Genomic DNA, 6,855 nt, shown 5'->3' with positions numbered 1-6,855 from the left:
GTATAAAAGCTCGTAGGCAATCCAGAGTACATATAATTACATAGTTACTATGACCTCAAATTTTTGAACCATCATTTGTTAAGTGACTCCAAATCTACGGCCATATTGGAAATGGGCCTTATGAGTTAAATTTGCTTGGAAGACCAAAATTTTCTCGTTAGTCAAAAATTGTTTTGTGACCAAAATTTTCTAAATAATGATATAAAATTTACGTCCCTGACCTAAGAGCAACTGCAGTGGTGCGAGTATAACCAAAGACCAAAGACTAAAAAAAAGACCAAATTTGGGTTTAGTCCGTCGTGTGGCGTAACGGGGGGAGAGTAAATTTGGTCGCGCGTTGATATAAAGTTCGTTTGATCGTCAAGCGTTGATAAAGATTACGCCTGGAATCAGGCGTTGGTAAAGATTACGCCCGAATGGGGCGTTTATAAAGATTATGCCCGAATGTTGGGCATTTATATAGCTAATTAGGGAGGTGTCACTTGACAAACGCCTGGAATTTGAGCGCACACTATATCAACGCCCCATTCAGGCGTTAACTTTATCCCCGCCTGGAAGTCAGGCGTTAATTATACGAACGCGCGATGAATGGCAAAGATTATATCAACGCCCGTTGTGTAGACGGACATTATATCAACGACCGATTATATTTGGGTTTGGTCTTGGTCGGCGACCAAATTTAATCTGGGTTTTAGTTTTTGATCAAAATTAGATCGATAATCCGTCCCACTACACCTGTCCATTGAATCAAATATTTGGATTTAGTCGTCCATTGTGGACGCTCTAAGAGTGTCGAGGACCCATTATCCATCCCACATATCACAATGGTAGTGGTGATGACCTAACTACTATTTGGATTAATTCTCGGAATATACCGTATCCCGAGATTTCCTGGTATCAACGTAGAATCATTGTTATTTTAAAATAATTTGAATTTTGTCGTTGTGTATATTTTCATACCGACACAAATAATACATCTGATTCTATCTTAAAATTTTCCAAGAATTTGAATGTCATCACGATATAGCAAACTTAATGGCATGTTTGTTTATAGACTAATACTTAAATGTCTCGACAATTTGTAACCTTTTAAATTCTATTTAATTTTCTTATAGCAAAAAATTATCTATTTAATTTTCTTAAAAATAAAAGGAAATAAACTGACTGATTCTTCTGGGGAATGGTGCGGGTTTATATGACAGCCATGGAAATGTGAGACCTACGAAAACAAGTGCAATCTAGCGAGTAGCGGTTTCGAGTCTTTTCTCTATTTAGATCTTTTTTTTCTTCTTAAATAATTTTGGTTATGTGACTAACTTATCTTTCGACCAATATAACCAAGACTAGTGCGTCTTTTTTGAATAAAAAAGATGTACACTCTCTCAAAAATTTTATCTTAAAAAATTGGCAATGTTGTATACGGAATCAGAATGCTCTGAAATGTACTTAATACATATGCATCGTTGTAGTTGCATAAAACCACACACTATATCCAATGGTATGGAAGATGAGTTAAAACTAAGTCAAGATGTTCAACAAACATAGACACAAAGATATACGTGGTTCGGGATGATTATCTACGTCCACGGGATGAAAGGATAAATGTTATTATTTCTTTTCTTTGATTACAAGGTGTTCTCTCCTTCTCAAATGGTGTAGCTCTCAAACTCTCCTTCTCAAATGGCGTACTCTCAAAGTCTCAAATGTAGTGTCTTCTTTCTCTCTCTTTTAACCTGCCTCTCTCTCTCTCTCTCGACCTGCCCTTATATTTACAAGCCAAGGTCGACATACAACAGAATTACAATGTTGGTCACATTACATCAATTTAGTTGTTCCCTATCGGACCTTCACTGCTCACCCGACTTTCTGGTTTGACCGATAGTTCTTCACCCGAGGCCGAGTCTTAATCGTCTGGTTAACACGATACGCCCTTCTTTCTTCTCGTTCCTTTGTTTGACCATATTCCTTCGTCTGACCGAGTGCTTTTTGATTGTTCGCCCGACCTGTCAGAGGATAAGGGTCACGTCACATCCGACAACTATTGGGCCATCACGTCCGACCCACGTGATACCTCGATCTTTGCGTCATTTGATTCTATCTTGTGCTTCGCCTCTCTTTTTTCTTTGGTGTATCACAACTTAGGATCTTGCCACCTAGCCCTGTGGATTATCTACACCTACATTTATGCCCCTTCTTTTGCTCGTGTGCTTGGCACGAGGGAAAGAAAATTGCTCCACCTTCCCACGTCCTCGAGCATGCCGAGAATTCCGCCATGCAGTCTCCCACTAATTCTCCCTTTATGACTTGTAACCGTTGTTGTCGGTTGAGGCGCTGCACCCTATAAATACCTACCTTCATGTTCTCTTTTCTTTGCTCGCCATTTTTCAGAGAAACCAAGTGTTGTTCTTCTTTTTTCTTTTCCTCCCACTTTACCGACGTCATTAATTCTGGTAATTCTCTTATCTTCTCCGTCTTCGGCTTTGCTGTTTTTGTTGGTGAGGTTTGCGACAGTCGTGGTTAGTTCTTCCTTTTGCTTCTCTCTTCACCAACGTTCGTATCTCTCCGTTCGCTTTGTGCCATGGCTACTTCTTCTCCGTCAATGACTGAAAAAAGGTGTGTGAGTGATACCTTCTCCGAGGGCGATGATGTTTCTCTTGATTCTCTATTTTGGATTGAGAGTCCTTACCATCATGATTATCGTGCTATAAATTCCTTTTGTCCTGATGATTCTCCCTCTTTTTCATGTAGGGCTGATAAGAGAGTCTCCAAAGACTTGTCTGATGATGAGTTTATTGAACAGTTGAAGGAAGAATTCGGTCTTCAAAACTATGAAGTGACCCTAGTATCGGGTCAAACGGGTGTGTTGAAGAAGACCGATGTCGATAAGCATGAGCAGTCGTCTGAGGCGGTCATCGTCACTCGTGGGAAGTTGGAACTTGGCCTTCGCTTTCCTATATACAACCCTGCCGGCCCTTTCTACTATGAGGTATTGTCGCAGCTTCGTCCGTATCGGGCCTTGACTCAGTGGAATGGCAACACTTTCCGTCTGATGAATGAATGGAGAGATCGAGGCGAGGGTCATGGATCTACGGCCGATTGGTCGACCTATAAGCATGGAGATGCTCCCGATTACACTTCTGCCAATTTTACCGTGAACTACCGGAGCGGGACAGCTACCAATGGCGACCTTGCTGGTTTTGCTGCTAGCCCTCATCGTCAGAAATCTATGCCCGAGGGTGTTGACAGATTGATGCTAGATGCTGATCCCCTTGGTAAAGGTTCCAACAAGCGTGCTCGCCACACCAATGACCCATACTGGGACCGAGTTCCACTTCTTTTTTGCGGCCAAATTTTGCATGGTAGCTTTCCTCCCCCTCAATTTCCTGCAGAGCCTTATCCATTCTAGGTGATTAACGATGATAAGGTATGTTGCTTTCTTTCCACTTTCTTTGATTCCTGCTGGTAGGCATTTAAAGATGTGAGAAAATAAGAGTAAAAGAAAGCCTACTTGTTAAACCGCAAGTGCACAGTGTCGGTTGTAGTTTGTGCAAGAACGGGTCGAATCCACAGGGACTTGTGTGTGTAGTTGAAGTTTCCTAAGCTAAGCAGTGACAGTAAGTGACAGTGGCAGTGAGCCACAGATGCAAAGATTGACAGTGGAAAAGAATCAAAGGCAATGAGCCTAAGGCAGTGAGAAATAAAGAACCAAGGAAGTAATGGCAGTGAAGCACTAGAAAAAAGAAATAAAGAACTAGGGATTGAATCCACCACTAACTTAAGTTAAGTCATCCTAGTTCCATTATGTTCTTGTCCCTGGTGTAGATATCAGTGAGCTTCTAGGCTTGCTGACTATCTAGATGGCAGTGAAGGTTCAAGCCTGCTGCTCATCAAAGGGTTGTTTCAGGAGGATGGTTTAGTATCACTAAGATAATTATCTAATCCTAGTATTAGCTGTCCTCTCACAAAACAAACTAACCGCAGATCAATCACTTAGATGAGTAAGCAATCCTGAAGGATAATTTCAATCCTAGCATTCTTAGCACAACAAGACTATATCAAAACTTGAACTGAACTTAACAATGAATTAATGGTTTCATCTAACCCTAGCAGTGAACTCAGAACATAATTAACATTAAAATGGAACTAAACATGATCATGTGAAATAACATTGCATTTAAACAACTAAACAGTGAATGAAAATTGCAAATGAAGAACCCTAAAAATTAACAGTGAAATCAAATTGACATTGAGAATTAAATTAACCCAATTAGGGGGTTTCTCGGATGACCCAAGAACAACCTTTTGCATTCTCTACAGCTTCCCTTTTATAGCTTACAACAAAATCCCTAATTTCACAAAACCCTAAATTTGCAAACCCTAACTTTTGGGGAAAATCAAATTCGACATACCCATGTGTGAATTCTGCTCGACCCATGCTTCTTGATGTCCCTCTGATGCTCTTCCTGCTCCTGTTGCGCTGTTGGCCTAGCCCTAGACTTCTGTGAACCCTAGCTTCTCTCACTGTCGAGTTTGTAGCATCAGGACTCGATGCTATAGACGAGAAAGGAAGAGACAAGGGTGGTGATGGAATACTGAGTTTGTCGGGGGAAGGTGGTAGTGGTGGTGTTCGAGGTGGAGATGGAAGAGATTGTGGTGATGGAGATGGCAGAGTTTTCTCTGCATACGGAGTGGAGGAGAAGAACTCGATGTTTGGGAAGAAGGGGGTGTTTGGTTTACGTCGATGGGTTCGATGGCTAAGGTGTTGAGCGGAATCATCTGAAGTTGATGCGCAGCGAGGAGATCCATTGGATAATCACTTACTAATTGAATCGAACGGCACGATGTAAACAAGCTCTGAGCGACCGTTGGATTAAGTGATACAACGAAGCTGACGGCTCCAGATGGAGTTAGGTGCTGTAGTGTTAGACAGGAGCTTCAGACTTTGATGTACGACGATGCTGCGACCGTAGGATGCTGAGATGATCCAATCTGACGGCTAGAAAGGGAAACGGGTATGGATATAGGAAATGGATTTGGGTGAGGGTTTTGGTTCTTGGGTATGCCAAGCCCATATCTTCTTTAAGAACAATTCTTCCTCTTCAAGCCCACTTCTAGTTGATCCGGCTCTTGCAAACATCATTCTTCGCTTCCTCCTAGCGGGAGTCTTTGCCGTTCCTTTGCTCAGTTCGCTCCATGAGTTAACCAGGCTTTATTTAGTACCTAAAAATGCAAAATTAATTAATAAAAATATTTATTCTTGAAAACAACGAAAACACAGAATATGGGATAAAATGTAGAATTAATGCACAAAAGATGAGTTAAATGCCAAGAAAAATATATAGAAATATGTACTTTTTAGCACTCATCAAATACCCCCAAACCTGAATTTTACTTGTCCTCAAGTAAAACAAAACTAAGGAAATCCTACCTATGCCACTGTCGCTGGTCTCTCGAATGCATTTAGCGTATGCACTAAGCCTTTTAAACCACTAAGTGTCCCTAGTGGACGAGTGAAGTCTCGTGAAGGTTTGCTTAGAACGTACCTACAAAGTTCTAGGACAAAATATAAGCTCAGATTCCATCAAATGTGACATGTGCAAGACAGTTTAAGCTCACAGCAAAATGGAGATGTCAATCTAGCTATCAAAGGCACAATCCTAGCACTGATAACAAATAAAGACATGTGATAAGGTGTAAAGTGTATCTACACATGTGTAAAGAAAGATCGGATGTTATGACTACTAATCACCAAGAGATAGTTTCTCAGGCTAAGAACCAAGGTCGAAATCTAGCTAGCTATCCGGACTTTACGAGAATTGTGAATGAGTAGGAGGTGTTTCACAATTACTCGCGTTGTACATCAATGGCATACACCCTCCTTGCTTATTACAATGAAACAACAAAATGACTATTTACATGACTCTTATTTACATTGACTACTCTCTTTTATTTTTGGAACAAGAGAGATGGAATTGATAAATACTTGATTGATTTTTTCATTTTTTTCATTCTTTTTTTTTTTTTTTTTTTTTTTTTTTTTTTTTTTTTTTAAAGGAAACTTTTGATACATATACAAAAGGAAACAAAAATTACATGACACTTTGCAAGAGGTAGCCCTTTTTGATGCACCCAGTTAAATTCGATGGTTGTCTTTCTTAATGTAACCTCCACCTTCTATCCCAACCAACCAAAGAACAAGCTAGTCAAGTTTCGTTCAGTATTCTAAAGTGATTGGCAATAAAACTTCCGATAGAACACCTCAAGATGAGGCTATACATGTATTGGTAGATCGTGCGCGTGCAAATTTCTTATCACTATGTGAATTGTGCTAGAATCAGGGTGCCTAAATATCTAGACTAAGACTCCTAATAATACATATTTGCACAAGAGTCAACATTTCAAGGTAAATGAGCTCCATTTTTATGTTTTTTTTCAATTTTTAATTTTTATTTTGATTTTTTCATTTTTTTCAAAAAGAAGGAGTTCTTGTTTTCAATTATGCATATATCAAAGTATCTACTTTTCACCCCCAAACCTAAACTAAACATTGTCCTCAATGTTTCAAAATATGAACAAAATTATAATACAACATATGAAGAGGATCATGTTGAGTAGAGAAAAAGGAAAGAGAATACCCGATTTCGGCGAAAGCAATATTAGAACTCCGTTATTCAAGGCAAGAATCCAACATATGTCAGCCGAGATCATATTGGATTAGCAAAATATATACAAAAGGAACAAAAGGGTTTTAAGAAATTTTATCTACTGGATTATATACAAAAATTCACCATACACTAACAATCTAAAGAGTTGAGGATCAACCCAAAAGACAAAGTGTAGAGGTTTCAACAGCTT

Source organism: Papaver somniferum, chromosome 3 (assembly GCF_003573695.1).
Source record: "Papaver somniferum cultivar HN1 chromosome 3, ASM357369v1, whole genome shotgun sequence".
Lineage (NCBI taxonomy): Eukaryota > Viridiplantae > Streptophyta > Magnoliopsida > Ranunculales > Papaveraceae > Papaver > Papaver somniferum.
Note: the sequence above shows the minus strand (reverse complement) of the source record.